Here is a 16850-nt window from a genome sequence, read left to right on the forward strand (position 1 = left end):
CCTGCATCCTCCTTCTCATTGATTGTTGCCAGCTGACCTACCCTTTAAGATAATGACTTTGATTAAATAGAAACATCACTGCTCTGCCCTGCAGTTATACATGTCAGGGAGGGAGAGAATCATGTGCAGATGTAGACTCATGCTCTCAGGCAGGGATGAAGAGGAGGTGGAGGAGGAGGAGGGTCCAGTGCACCCCTCTGTCTCTCTGTTGATCCCTCATAGGAGGAGTAGAAAGAGGAGGAGGGGGAGGGTCCAGAGCACCCCTCTGTCTCTCTGTTGATCCCTCATAGGAGGAGTAGAAAGAGGAGGAGGGGGAGGGTCCAGAGCACCCCTCTGTCTCTCTGTTGATCCCTCATAGGAGGAGTAGAAAGAGGAGGAGGAGGGGGAGGGTCCAGAGCACCCCTCTGTCTCTCTGTTGATCCCTCATAGGAGGAGTACAAAGAGGAGGAGGAGGGGGAGGGTCCAGAGCACCCTCTGTCTCTCTGTTGATCCCTCATAGGAGGAGTAGAAAGAGGAGGAGGAGGGGGAGGGTCCAGAGCACCCCTCTGTCTCTCTGTTGATCCCTCATAGGAGGAGTAGAAAGAGGAGGAGGAGGGGGAGGGTCCAGAGCACCCCTCTGTCTCTCTGTTGATCCCTCATAGGAGGACTAGAAAGAGGAGGGGGAGGGTCCAGAGCACCCCTCTGTCTCTCTGTTGATCCCTCATAGGAGGAGTAGAAAGAGGAGGAGGGGGAGGGTCCAGAGCACCCCTCTGTCTCTCTGTTGATCCCTCATAGGAGGAATAGAAAGAGGAGGAGGGGGAGGGTCCAGAGCACCCCTCTGTCTCTCTGTTAATCCCTCATAGGAGGACTAGAAAGAGGAGGAGGAGGGTCCAGAGCACCCCTCTGTCTCTCTGTTGATCCCTCATAGGAGGAGTAGAAAGAGGAGGAGGGGGAGGGTCCAGAGCACCCCTCTGTCTCTCTGTTGATCCCTCATAGGAGGAATAGAAAGAGGAGAAGGGGGAGGGTCCAGAGCACCCCTCTGTCTCTCTGTTGATCCCTCATAGGAGGAATAGAAAGAGGAGGAGGGGGAGGGTCCAGAGCACCCCTCTGTCTCTCTGTTGATCCCTCATAGGAGGAGTAGAAAGAGGAGGGGGAGGGTCCAGAGCACCCCTCTGTCTCTCTGTTGATCCCTCATAGGAGGAATAGAAAGAGGAGGAGGAGGGGGAGGGTCCAGAGCACCCCTCTGTCTCTCTGTTGATCCCTCATAGGAGGAATAGAAAGAGGAGGAGGAGGGGGAGGGTCCAGAGCACCCCTCTGTCTCTCTGTTGATCCCTCATAGGAGGAGTAGAAAGAGGAGGGGGAGGGTCCAGAGCACCCCTCTGTCTCTCTGTTGATCCCTCATAGGAGGAATAGAAAGAGGAGGAGGAGGGGGAGGGTCCAGAGCACCCCTCTGTGTTGATCCCTCACATGATGACGATGGTGAGTCACTGTAGTCAGTTATATAACAAAACCTCTCCTCTCTCCCTCTCTTTCTCTCTCATTCCTGATCTCCCTCTCTCTCTCATCTCTCTCCTCTCTCCCTCTCTTTCTCTCTTTCTCTCTCATTCCTGATCTCCCTCTCTCTCTCATCTCTCTCATCTCTCTCCTCTCTCCCTCTCTTTCTCTCTCATTCCTGATCTCCCTCTCTCTCTCATCTCTCTCATCTCTCTCCTCTCTCCCTCTCTTTCTCTCTCATTCCTGATCTCCCTCTCTCTCTTTATTTCCCTCTTTCTCTCTCTTCTGCTCTCATCTCTCTCCTCTCTCCTTCTCTTTCTCTCTCGTTCCTGATCTCCCTCTCTCTCTTTATTTCCCTCTTTCTCTCCCTCCCGCTCTCATCTCTCTCTCACTCCCTCTCTCTCTCCCTCCCTCTCTGATCTGCCTGAGAGCTCCTTCCTCTTCACTGAGCAGGTAATACTCCTTCACATTGCTGTGCCAATAATAGCAGACAAGCCTAGTCCTGCATGCCCTTCCTTCCTTCCTTCCCTCCCACCCAGCTAAACAGAAGGAGGTTGTTGATGTTGCGTGTTTTCTTCCCACATCAGCACTATTGTTGTGATGTCATGATGTTGATGGTGGCATTATAGGAAGTAAAACAATCTTTAACATTGCTGTTTATTTAACGTTAATGTTATACAGTACGGGCTTCATAATCAGAGAACCAACATTACCAACATGTCAACAACGGCTATAAAATGCTATGAGGCTGTCTGTGGAGAACAGTATATTCATTGACCTGTTTCTTTGCCAGATCTGATTTGTGTGAGTGCCAGTCATGTTTGGGATGACAACCAAAGGAAGAGGTGTTGGCGTATGAAGCACAAACAAACAGATCTGTGCTAACAGTCACTAACAGTTTAACAGTTGCTAAGAAGTTACCTGCGGCTAACAGTTGACTTGTTATGTTGCTGGAGATGGTATGAGATTATACCAAGTGGAGAGACAGTAGGAACACCCTGCTAGGCTGTGTTTCTAGAGGTGTGATGCTAATAGCCTGGGTCTGGAACACCACTATGTAGTGTTTCTAGAGGTGTGATGCTAATTTGCTGGGTCTGGAACACTCTGCCAGGCTGTGTTTCTAGAGGTGTGATGCTAATAGCCTGGGTCTGGAACACCACTATGTAGTGTTTACAGAATGACTACACAATACTATACAAACCATTACAACAGGAGGAGGAGGAGGTGGAGGAGGTGGAGGAGGAGAAGATAAGAGAGAGAGAGGACAAGGAGGAAGAGGAGAAGAGAGGTAGGAGGAGGAGTGGAGAGAAGAGAGAGAGAGGACAGGGAGGAGGAGGAGAGGAGAGGAGAGGAAGGAAGAGGAGAGGGAGGAGGAGGAGGGGAGAGGGAGAGAAGAGAAAGGACAGGGAGGAGGGGAGGGGAGAGAAGAGAGGGAGAGGGAGGGGGAGGGTAGAGGGAGGAGGAGGAGGGGAGAGGGAGAGAAGAGAGAAGACAGGGAGGAGGAGGAGGAGAGGGAGAGAAGAGAGAGAGGACAGGGAGGAGGAGAGGACAAGGAGGAGGAGGAGGAGAGGGAGAGAAGTGAGAGAGGACAGGGAGGAGGAGGAGAGCAACAAGAGAGGAGAGGGAGAGAAGTGAGAGAGGACAGGGAGGAGGAGGAGAGGACAAGGAGGAGGAGAGCAACAGGAGAGGAGAGGGAGGAGGAGGAGGGGAGGGGAGATGAGAGGGAGGGGGGGGGAGGAGGAGGGTAGAGGGAGGAGGAGTAATAGGGCATTGTGAGTAGGGCTGGGCGAAATGGCCTAAAAGTAGTATCTACATTTTTTTTTCAGAGGTTTGGACGATTCACAATATACATCTAGATTTCTTGTTTTCTCTGTACAAATTTAAAAAGGCTTAATTCTTAATAGATTTTTCTTTATTAAAAAAAATATGCAGGCCTATTTGTGCAAAACAAATGAACACACCTGACCACTACCTGTTGTCATTTGTCATTAATATAATCGTTTTGATTGAAAATGTGTTAATTAGTTTTTATGATTAAAACAGCCTGTGGTTATTTGATATTGGATTGGCAGAATGACACAACTACTAACACATTAGCCTACAGTTGGCCTGAACATAACTTTCTGGAATACACTTTAATTATCCAATGTCACACTGACCGATGGCGAGGTGAAGCCCAAAGCACTGCAGCATTCACATTTGTTGACCCTATTGTACGTCATCTAAGGTTTTTGGGCCCGCAATCGGTTGAGACACAACATGCTCTTGAATTTCTTTAAATATTATTTTTTATTTCACCTTTATTTAACCAGGTAGGACAGTTGAGAACAAGTTCTCATTTACAACTGTGACCTGGTCAAGATAGAACAAAGCAGTGCGACACAAACAACAACACAGAGTTACACAAAAAAACGTACAGTCAATAACAGAATAGAAAAAATCTATATACCGTGTGTGCAAATGTAGTAAGATTAGGGAGGTAAAGCAATAAATAGGCCATAGTGGCGAAATAATGACAATTTAGCAATTAAACACTGGAAAGATAGATGTGCAGAAGATGAATGTGCAAGTAGATACTCGGGAGAAAAAAAAAATAACAATATGGGAATGAGGTAGTTGGGTAGGCTATTTACAGATGGGCTATGTACAGGTGCAATGATCGGTAAACAGCTCTGACAGCTGATGCTTAAAGTTAGTGAGGGAGATATGCATCTCCAGCTTCAGTGATTTTTGCAATTTATTCCAGTCATTGGCAGCAGAGAACTGGAAGGAAAGGCGGCCAAAGGAGGAGTGGACTTTGGAGGATTACACGTAGGTATTTGTAGTTGTCCACATATTATATCTCACTGGTCATCCCCAAAGCCAACACTTCCTTTGGCCGCTTTCCTTCCAGTTCTCTGCTGCCAATAACTGGAACGAATTGCAAAAATCACTGAAGCTGGAGTCTTTATTCTCCCTCTCTAACTTTAAGCATCAGCTGTCAAAGTAGCTTACCGATCACTGTACCTGTACACAGCCAATCTGTAAATCGCCCACCCAACTACCTCATCCCCATATAGTTACTTATCCTCTTGATCTTTTGCACCCCAGTATCTCTACTTGCACATCATCATCTGCACATCTATCACTCTAGCGTTAATTATAAATTGTAATTATTTCACCTCTGTGGCATATTTATTGCCTTACCTCCCTAATCTTCTACATTTGCACACACTGTACATAGATTTTTCTATTGTGTTAATGACTGTACGTTTCTTTATGTGTAACTCTGTGTTGTTGTTGTCTTTGTCGCACTGCTTTGCTTTATCTTGGCCAGGTCACAGTTGTAAATGAGAACTTGTTCTCAACTGGCCTACCTGGTTAAATAAAGGTGAAATAAATAAATGTAAGTAAATAAAAAATGGTGGGGTATGCTTCACCTTTATCTCCTGAATGTTCTGGCAAACATGCATGTCATTGTTTGTGTAAATCAAAAGGGATGCTGTCAAAGAGTGACTAAATTCAATGACTTGCATTCCTATCCTTCTTTTAAAATCATACAGGTTTATGTCTGTCCATCTTCCTGTTTCCTGTTTCCTGTCTCTCCCAGGTTCTCTTTCTAGTAGTCCTGCTTTAAAGTCTGCTTTATTTCTCCTTTATACCTCATAAATGCCCTTTTCCACATTTAATATGAGGGCATCTTAGTCGTCCTCTGTCAGTTTACATGATATCTTCTCCGACTTTACTGTTTGAATTCTTCCTCTTTTTCTCTATATAGAGTGAGAGGAAGAACACTATGGCAGTATACATATTTACATCCTGGTCTTCCTCCTCTGTTTCTATAGGGCGAGAGGAAGATGAGTAGTGGTGAAGCTCCTCCCACCATCACCATGGCTCTGATCAACCCCCAGACCCCCTCCACCTCGGCCGACACCAAACAGTCTTCCACTCAGCAGCTCTCCATCAGTGTGTGAGTAAAACTGGAGAAACATTAGAGTAACGCAGTAGTAACATAGTAGTAACTATGGAGTAACGCAGTAGTAACATAGTAGTAACTATGGAGTAATACAGTAGTAAAATGGTAGTAACTATGGAGTAATACAGTAGTAACATAGTAGTAACTATGGAGTAATACAGTAGTAAAATGGTAGTAACTATGGAGTAATACAGTAGTAACATAGTAGTAACTATGGAGTAATACAGTAGTAACATAGTAGTAACTATGGAGTAATACAGTAGTAACATAGTAGTAACTATGGAGTAATACAGTAGTAAAATGGTAGTAACTATGGAGTAATACAGTAGTAACATAGTAGTAACTATGGAGTAATACAGTAGTAACATAGTAGTAACTATGGAGTAATACAGTAGTAAAATGGTAGTAACTATGGAGTAATACAGTAGTAACATAGTAGTAACTATGGAGTAATACAGTAGTAAAATGGTAGTAACTATGGAGTAATACAGTAGTAACATAGTAGTAACTATGGAGTAATACAGTAGTAACATAGTAGTAACAACCTCCGCTGATACCAAGCAGTTCGCCGCCTAGCAACTCCATCAGCTTTTGAACACTGGACTAACACTGGACTAACACTGGACAAACACTGGACTGACACTGGACAGACACTGGACTAACACTGGACAAACACTGGACTAACACTGGACAAACACTGGACTAACACTGGACTAACACTGGACAAACACTGGACTGACACTGGACTGACACTGGACAGACACTGGACTAACACTGGACTAACACTGGACAGACACTGGACTAACACTGGACTAACACTGGACTAACACTGGACAAACACTGGACTGACACTGGACTGACACTGGACTAACACTGGACTAACACTGGACAAACACTGGACTAACACTGGACAAACACTGGACTAACACTGGACAAACACTGGACTAACACTGGACAAACACTGGACAAACACTGGACAAACACTGGACAAAACTGGACAAAAACTGGACAAAAACTGGACTGACACTGGACTGACACTGGACAAAGACTGGACAAAGACTGGACAAAGACTGGACAAAGACTGGACTAACACTGGACTAACACTGGACTAACACTGGACTAACACTGGACTAGTAACAGCTGTAGCCTTGGAGCAACACTGGACAGACACTGGACTAACACTGGACTAGTAACAGCTGTAGCCTTGGAGCAACACTGCAGGAACACAGTAGTAATAACCAGAGTAGTAACACCAGAATGGAGTAGCGTGACAGTGGTTCAACACTAGAAATCATACATGACCTGGAAAGGTCATTTAAAACATTAGATATGGAATTTGTCATCTATACAGTGACTTCCTTATAGTGTGTCTGTGTCTACAGTGACTTCCTTACAGTGTGTCTGTATCTACAGTGACTTCCTTAGTGTGTCTGTATCTACAGTGACTTCCTTACAGTGTGTCTGTATCTACAGTGACTTCCTTACAGTGTGTCTGTGTCTACAGTGACTTCCTTACAGTGTGTCTGTATCTACAGTGACTTCCTTACAGTGTGTCTGAATCTACAGTGACTTCCTTACAATGTGTCTGTATCTACAGTGACTTCCTTACAGTGTGTCTGTATCTACAGTGACTTCCTTACAGTGTGTCTGTGTCTACAGTGACTTCCTTAGTGTGTCTATCTACAGTGACTTTCTTAGTGTGTCTGTGTCTACAGTGACTTCCTTACAGTGTGTCTGAATCTACAGTGACTTCCTTACTGTGTCTGTATCTACAGTGACTTCCTTACAGTGTGTCTGTGTCTACAGTGACTTCCTTAGTGTGTCTATCTACAGTGACTTTCTTAGTGTGTCTGTATCTACAGTGACTTCCTTAGTGTGTCTGTATCTACAGTGACTTCCTTAGTGTGTCTGTATCTACAGTGACTTCCTTAGTGTGTCTGTATCTACAGTGACTTCCTTACAGTGTGTCTGAATCTACAGTGACTTCCTTACAGTGTGTCTGTATCTACAGTGACTTCCTTAGTGTGTCTGTATCTACAGTGACTTCCTTAGTGTGTCTGTATCTACAGTGACTTCCTTACAGTGTGTCTGTATCTACAGTGACTTCCTTACAGTGTGTCTGTATCTACAGTGACTTCCTTACAGTGTGTCTGTATCTACAGTGACTTCCTTGGTGTGTCTGTATCTACAGTGACTTCCTTACAGTGTGTCTGTATCTACAGTGACTTCCTTACAGTGTGTCTGTATCTACAGTGACTTCCTTACAGTGTGTCTGAATCTACAGTGACTTCCTTACAGTGTGTCTGAATCTACAGTGACTTCCTTACAGTGTGTCTGAATCTACAGTGACTTCCTTATAGTGTGTCTGTATCTACAGTGACTTCCTTACAGTGTGTCTGTATCTACAGTGACTTCCTTATAGTGTGTCTGTATCTACAGTGACTTCGGAAAGTATTCAGACCCCTTGACTTTTTCCACATTTTGTTACGTTACAGCCTTATTCTAAAATTGATTACATTTTTTTTTGCTTATCAATCTACACACAATACCCCATAATGACATCTCAATACCCCATAGTGACATCACAATACCCCTTAACGACATCACAATACCCCATAACGACATCACAATACCCCACAATGACATCACAATACCCCATAACGACATCACAATACCCCACAATGACATCACAATACCCCATAATGACATCACAATATCCCATAATGACATCTCAATACCCCATAATGACATCACAATATCCCATAATGACATCACAATACCCCATAATGACATCACAATATCCCATAATGACATCTCAATACCCCATAATGACATCACAATATCCCATAATGACATCACAATAACCCATAATGACATCACAATAACCCATAATGACATCTCAATACCCCATAATGACATCACAATACCCCATAACGACATCACAATACCCCATAATGACATCACAATACCCCATAATGACATCACAATATCCCATAATGACATCTCAATACCCCATAATGACATCACAATATCCCATAATGACATCTCAATACCCCATAATGACATCACAATACCCCATAACGACATCACAATACCCCATAATGACATCACAATACCCCATAATGACATCTCAATACCCCATAATGACATCACAATATCCCATAATGACATCTCAATACCCCATAATGACATCACAATACCCCATAACGACATCACAATACCCCATAATGACATCACAATATCCCATAATGACATCTCAATACCCCATAATGACATCACAATATCCCATAATGACATCTCAATACCCCATAATGACATCTCAATACCCCATAATGACATCACAATATCCCATAATGACATCTCAATACCCCACAATGACATCACAATATCCCATAATGACATCTCAATACCCCATAATGACATCACAATATCCCATAATGACATCTCAATACCCCATAATGACATCACAATATCCCATAATGACATCTCAATACCCCATAATGACATCTCAATACCCCATAATGACATCACAATATCCCATAATGACATCTCAATACCCCACAATGACATCTCAATACCCCACAATGACATCACAATATCCCATAATGACATCTCAATACCCCATAATGACATCACAATACCCCATAATGACATCACAATATCCCATAATGACATCTCAATACCCCATAATGACATCACAATATCCCATAATGACATCTCAATATCCCATAATGACATCTCAATATCCCATAATGACATCACAATACCCCATAATGACATCACAATACCCCATAATGACATCACAATACCCCATAATGACATCTCAATACCCCACAATGACATCACAATATCCCATAATGACATCTCAATACCCCATAATGACATCACAATACCCCATAATGACATCACAATATCCCATAATGACATCTCAATACCCCATAATGACATCACAATATCCCATAATGACATCTCAATATCCCATAATGACATCTCAATATCCCATAATGACATCACAATACCCCATAATGACATCACAATACCCCATAATGACATCACAATACCCCATAATGACATCTCAATACCCCACAATGACATCACAATATCCCATAATGACATCTCAATACCCCATAATGACATCACAATACCCCATAATGACATCACAATATCCCATAATGACATCTCAATACCCCATAATGACATCACAATATCCCATAATGACATCTCAATATCCCATAATGACATCTCAATATCCCATAATGACATCACAATACCCCATAATGACATCACAATACCCCATAATGACATCACAATACCCCATAATGACATCTCAATATCCCATAATGACATCTCAATACCCCACAATGACATCACAATACCCCATAATGACATCTCAATACCCCATAATGACATCACAATATCCCATAATGACATCTCAATATCCCATAATGACATCTCAATATCCCATAATGACATCACAATACCCCATAATGACATCACAATACCCCATAATGACATCACAATACCCCATAATGACATCTCAATACCCCACAATGACATCACAATATCCCATAATGACATCTCAATACCCCATAATGACATCACAATACCCCATAATGACATCACAATATCCCATAATGACATCTCAATACCCCATAATGACATCACAATATCCCATAATGACATCTCAATATCCCATAATGACATCTCAATATCCCATAATGACATCACAATACCCCATAATGACATCACAATACCCCATAATGACATCACAATATCCCATAATGACATCTCAATACCCCATAATGACATCACAATATCCCATAATGACATCACAATATCCCATAATGACAAAGCAAAAATAGTTGTTTATGCATTTTTGCTACCAGCTTGGCACACCTGTGTTTGGAGAGTTTCTCCCATTCTTCTCTGCAGATCCTCTCAAGCTCTGTCAGTTTGGACGGGGAGATTTATTGCACAGTTATTTGCAGGTCTCTCCAGAGATGATAGATCGGGTTCAAGTCCGGACTCTGGCTGGGCCACTCAAGGACATGTCCCAAAGCCACTCCTGCGTTGTCTTGGCTGTGTGCTTAGCTTGGCTGTGTCCTGTTGGCTGTGTGCTTAGCTTGGCTGTGTCCTGTTGGAAGTTGAACCTTTGTGAGCGCTCTGGAGCAGGTTTTCATCAAGGAACTCTCTGTACTTTGCTCTGTTCATCTTTCCCTCAATCCCGACTAATCTCCCAGTCCCTGCTGCTGAAAAACATCCTGTCTCTGAGCTCTACGGACAATTCCTTCGACCTCATGGCTTGGTTTTTGCTCTGACATGCACTGTCAACTGTGGGACATTGTATAGACAGGCGTGTGCCTTTCCAAAGCATGTCCAATCAATTGAATTCACCACAGGTGGACTCCAATCAAGTTGTAGAAACATCTCAAGGTTGATCAATGGAAACAGTTACCCCTGAGCTCAATTTGGAGTCTCATAGCAAAGAGTCTGAATAGTTATGTAAATAAGGTAATTCTGTTTTTCATTTTTAATAAATGTGCATAAAATGTGTCATTATAGGGTATTGTGTTTAGATTGGTGAGGGGAGAAAATAATTGAATCCATTTTAGAATAAGGTTGTAACGTAACAACATTTTGAAAAGTGAAGGGGTCTGAATACTTTCCGAATGCTCTGTATGTGAGATTGTTGTAACCTAACATGTCATCCGTTCTTCAGGTGTGCTGCTCTGTATTCCTACAAGCCCTGTCGTTCTGAGGAACTGGAGCTGAGGAAGGGGGAGATGGTGGGGGTGTATGGGAAGTTTAAGGAGGGCTGGCTCCGAGGCCTCTCTCTACGGACGGGCAAAGTGGGCATCCTCCCCGGCAACTACGTCACACCTGTCCTCAGGTAAGTGGGCATCCTGCCCGGCAACTACGTCACACCTGTCCTCAGGTAAGTGGGCATTCTGCCCGGCAACTACGTCACACCTGTCCTCAGGTAAGTGGGCATTCTGCCCGGCAACTACATCACACCTGTCCTCAGGTAAGTGGGCATCCTCCCTGGCAACTATGTCACACCTGTCCTCAGGTAAGTGGGCATTCTGCCCTGCAACTACGTCACACCTGTCCTCAGGTAAGTGGGCATTCTGCCCGGCAACTACGTCACACCTGTCCTCAGGTAAGTGCGCATCCTGCCAGGCAACTACGTTAGACCTGTCCTCAGGTAAGTGGGCATCCTGCCCGGCAACTACGTTACACCTGTCCTCAGGTAAGTGGGCATTCTGCCCGGCAACTACGTCACACCTGTCCTCAGGTAAGCAGGAGAGCTATTTCTACCAGTTTCATTACGCAGACCATGAGAAACGAGTGGCAACTGATATTTGGATTGTAATGCTGTGGTTAAAGTTATCAGAGGGATCAGCCTTTCTGTTAGCTGATGTGGGGGTCATCAGCGGGTCCATCTTTTTTGACTTTCATTTGTCTCATGGACACCTAATTAATTGATTTTGACACCAATATCTATTTATTCCCTGCCTGCCACAGAACCTCTGCCAGGCTCTTGGATTCCAAGGCAGTGACAGCAGGCCCTGGTACAGTCTCTGGAAGAAGAACCTCCTCCTCCTCCAAAACGCCAGCGGTGGTTCTAGCTCTCCACAGGGTCAACTCAGATGGCACTAGTTACTCTACTGGACAACGGGTTCCGCAGCAGTCTGTTTCCATGGCCACGCAGCCTATGATATCATCAGGCGGCGCCACCAGACAATCCCTGCATGGGGTGAGCTCGGAGGGATGGGACACAGTGAGGAGGGTCTTCCATCGTTCACACAGAGGTAAGAGTGAAGGAAGTTTGTAACTCTACAAAGTTAAATTTTCAGGTGTTGGGTGGTTCCACAGTTCCTTAGTGCTGTATTCTTAGTCTCAACAATGTTGGTTGGTTATTATCCTAACATTATGCAGTATTGACCAGTCAGAGATATTAAACCTGGAAAGAAGGCTTCTCTATTCAGTATTGACCAGTCAGAGATAGTAAACCTGGAAAGAAGGCTTCTCTATTCAGTATTGACCAGTCAGAGATATTAAACCTGGAAAGAAGGCTTCTCTATTCAGTATTGACCAGTCAGAGATATTAAACCTGGAAAGAAGGCTTCTCTATTCAGTATTGACCAGTCAGAGATATTAAACCTGGAAAGAAGGCTTCTCTATTCAGTATTGACCAGTCAGAGATAGCAAACCTGTAAAGAAGGCTTCTCTATTCAGTATTGACCAGTCAGAGATAGTAAACCTGTCTATTCTAGTTGATATGTCAGATTGTACAATGTGGAACCCAGAACAGGGCAGTGGAAATTACATTGCGTTGATTTGACAAGGATCCATTTTGAGTGACTTCAAAGTATGTTTCATGTCCTCTCAGGCTCATCTCAGCGGGGAAAACACTACCCCCACACCACCATCTCATCCAGCTCAGCCCTTCAATCCCAGACCCACAGTCAGAGCTCGTCCCAGAGCTCGTCCCAGTGCAGTAACCACTACCCCCACACTACCACCGCCACCTTAGGTCTTCAGCCCCATTCTCAGTCCCAATCTCACAGCCAGAACTTTAGCCACATCCAGGGCCCTGGCTTCTCCCCTGCTCTGCTCAGGAAGAAACAACACATGAGCATCCTGCCCAATCACTACAGATCTCTGGCCTGGATGTCTGAAGGTCAAGCGCCTCCTAGTGGTAGATCTGTGAAGGACAGGGACACGGCTGCCAGAGAGGTGTTTGATAGGCAGGCGTTGGAGACAAGGCAAGCTGCATCGAATGGTCAGCAATCCATACACTCTATCCTAGTGAGACCAGACGCCCTCAAGAACAACACAGAGAAGGTAACACGCACACCTGCCTTCTAGATCTTATTAAGTAGCTTAGAGGGATAGTTGACTGGTTTCATGTCTACTTTGACTTCTATTTTGTTTTTATTTATTTTGAAATTCTCTCTAGCCATGATCTCATTCACGTAGTACATGTTGACTACCACTGTCTGCTATATCCAGCATCAATCATCTTTATTCCTATTCCACTACTGTATCATAATGGCAACATTGTTTGTGTGTTTTTATCTCTCAGCCCACCAAGTCAGTGCGGTTCCTGACCCGGCCTGATTCCCCTACACCATGGCCCAGGACCACCTCCCTGCCCTCGGGTAGCCAGCCCCCCGCCAGTACCCGGCCTGGTCCACCTCCCCTGGAGGTCTGGGCTCCATCACTCACACTGGGGCGAGATGGGCCTGGGATCATCCTGAAAGAAGGCAAGGCTCCTGTTCTTAGGAAAGGTCTGGAGACAAACCCCTCTGATGTTCTGACTTCCAATCAGAAACCTACCTCTTCATTATCATCATCAGCACCATCTGCGTCAATGCAGTCCAGCAGCCCTAGCAGGTAGGAGAGGAACCAGCACCTCCTTTTTCACAAACTGGCCTGCTTAGTGTCTGGCTTCAGGAAGTAGGATTTCTGTATTCTGTATGTGATGGTGGTCCTCTGTGGCTCACTTGCATCACAAGGGTAGTGAATTCAATTCCCGCTGGGGCCACTCCATACGTAAAATATATGCTTGACTATAAGTCTTTTTGAATAAAAGCGTCTGCTAAATGGCAAACAATCTCATAAAAAAAAAGAAACGTCCTCTTACTGTCAACTAAAGTGGGAGGACAGTTCTTTTTTTGGGGCAGCAGTGGGCCTAGTGGTTAGAGCGTTGGTTTTGTAACCGAAAGGTTGCAAGATCAAATCCCTGAGCTGACAAGGTTAAAAAATGTTTATTTTAATTTGAAATCTGTTGTTCTGCCCCTGAACAAGGCAGTTAACCCACTGTTCCTAGGCTGTCATTGTAAGTAAGAATATGTTATTAACTGACTTGCCTAGTTAAATAAAGGTAAAAAAAACTGTGTTTATTTTCATCAAACGTGTAAATATTTGTATGAACATAACAAGATTCAACAACTGATACATAAACTGAACTGAGTTCCACAGACATGTGACTAACAGAAATTTAATAATGTGTCCCTGAACAAAGGGGGGTCAACATCAAAGTAACAGTCAGTATCTGGTGTGGCCACCAGCTGCATTAAGTACTGCAGTGCATCTCCTCTTCATGGACTGCACCAGATTTGCCGGTTCTTGCTGTGAGATGTTACCCCACTCTTCCACAAAGGCACCTGCAAGTTCCCGGACATTTCTGGGGGAAATGGCCCTAGCCCTCACCCTCCGATCCAACAGGTCCCAGATGTGCTCAATGGGATTGAGATCCGGGCTCTTCGCTGGCCATGACAGAACACTGACATTCCTGTCTTGCAGGAAATCACGCAAAGAATGAGCAGTATGGCTGGTGGCATTGTCATACTGGAGGGTCGTGTCAAGATGAGCCTGCAGGAAGGATACCACATGAGGGAGGAGGATGTCTTCCCTGTAACGTACAGCGTTGAGATTGCCTGCAATGACAATGAGCTCAGTTCGATGACGCTGTGACACACCGACCCAGACCATTACGGACCCTCCACCTCCAAATCAATCCCGCTCCAGAGTACAGGCCTCGGTGTAACGCTCATTCCTTTGACAATAAACTCGAATCCGACCATCACCCCTGGTGAGACAAAACCGCGTCTCGTCAGTGAAGAGTTCTGTCTGGTCCAGCGATGGTGGGTTTGTGCCCATAGGCAACGTTGTTGCCAGTGATGTTTGGTGAGGAACTGCCTTACAACAGGCCTACAAGCCCTCAGTCCAGTCTCTGTCAGCCTATTGTGGACAGTCTGAGCACTGATGGAGGGATTGTGCGTTCCTGGTGTAACTCAGGCAGTTGTTGTTGCCATCCTGTACCTGTCCTGCAGGTGTGATGTTCGGATGTACCGATCCTGTGCAGGTGTTGTTTCACGTGGTTTGCCACTGCGAGGACGATCAGCTGTCCATCCTGTCTCAATGTAGAGCTGTCTTAGGCGTCTCACAGTTTATTGCAATTTATTGCCCTGGCCACATCTGCAGTCCTCATGCCTCCTTGCATCATGCCTAAGGCACGTTCACGCAGATGAGCAGGGACCGTGGGCATCTTTCTTTTGGTGTATTTAAGAGTCAGAAGAAAGGCCTCTTTAGTGTCCTAAGTTTTCATAACTGTGACCTTAATTGTCTACCTTCTGTAAGCTGTTAGTGTCTTAAGGACCGTTCCACAGGTGCATGTTCATTAATTGTTTATGTTTCATTGAACAAGCATGGGAAACAGTTTATACCCTTTACAATGAATATCTGTGAAGTTATTTAGATTTTTATGAATTATCTTTGAAAGACAGGGTGCTGAGTTTATGTTATGTGTTAGATAGACAATTTCTTTCTCTATTCCACTCATTCCCCTTTCTCTATCCCCCCTCAGACACAGAGTAGCGACGTCCTACCAGGCCCAGACAGAGTCAGAAATGAGCCTGATGCAGGGTGAGCCTGTCCTGCTTCATAGACATCGGCCTGACGGACGGGTTCTGCTCACCCAGGAGAGCAGTGGCCACACGGGCCTCTTCCATAGCAGTGTTCTACAGTTCCTAGACCGGTTCAGTTGACGGCCTGTAGTGTTTAGTTATTATAGGTGTGTTTTTCACATAGAAATATAATGACTAGAATGGGGGAAGCTCCTTAGAACGTGACAATTTGATATGCAACTCATACACTCATGGGTACACTCAATATGGCCGCCGGCCCACCCCATCACGTGACGTTGACTTGAAAAGGAATGTCCATTCTAGAAATTCTATTTCTATGGATCTCCACCTGTTGACACTGCCAAACGAGATGCCAAATCTGTGGAAGAGTGTGCGTGTGTATTTTTATGTGTGTTGAAAATAATATATTATATTACTGCCATATGGTGACCAAAATGTGAAGGGAAACAAGTTTCCCCCTTGAGATTCCTTGGACCTGTTTTAAACTGTAGACAGATAATTATAAGGTTCTGAGATATATTTGTGTATATGTTGATGTGCAGAAGCATGAGTTGCACATAGATCTACTGTATACAGTTATTTTTACCAATCCGTTGCACAAAACCACCTCAGACCAATGTTTTGAATAAAGATTGAGTGTTTTTTTTATTCAAGAGCTAAAGGACACACTGGCCAGTGCCTTTGCAAAGCCCACAGAGTCTAGATTTGAAAAACAAATGCTGTGCAACAGTGCTTTTACCAGAGGCTAAATGTATATTAAGTGATGATCATATAGTGGTAATAAACAATGCTTTCGTCAACTATAGCATGCGTTTGTTACATTCTCAACATGATTTTGCTGAATAACTGCACACCCATGTTATGTATCAGACTTTTCTGATAAGAGACACACATGTCATCTAAGGGATTCTCCTTCTCTGCTCTTTGAGTGCTGAAAATAAATAATTTATGACACATTATAGCAAAAAGACTCGTTTTTTTGGCTG

The 16850-nt window shown here is 44.3% G+C and overlaps 1 pseudogene; it reads left to right on the plus strand.

Moving 5' to 3' along the window:
• LOC139390493 (E3 ubiquitin-protein ligase SH3RF1-like) overlaps window positions 1-16832 on the plus strand; it is a 39447-nt pseudogene extending 22615 nt beyond the window's left edge.
• Window positions 16833-16850: the final 18 nt, after the last annotated feature.

Source organism: Oncorhynchus clarkii, chromosome 31, assembly GCF_045791955.1.
Source record: "Oncorhynchus clarkii lewisi isolate Uvic-CL-2024 chromosome 31, UVic_Ocla_1.0, whole genome shotgun sequence".
Classification (NCBI taxonomy): domain Eukaryota; kingdom Metazoa; phylum Chordata; class Actinopteri; order Salmoniformes; family Salmonidae; genus Oncorhynchus; species Oncorhynchus clarkii.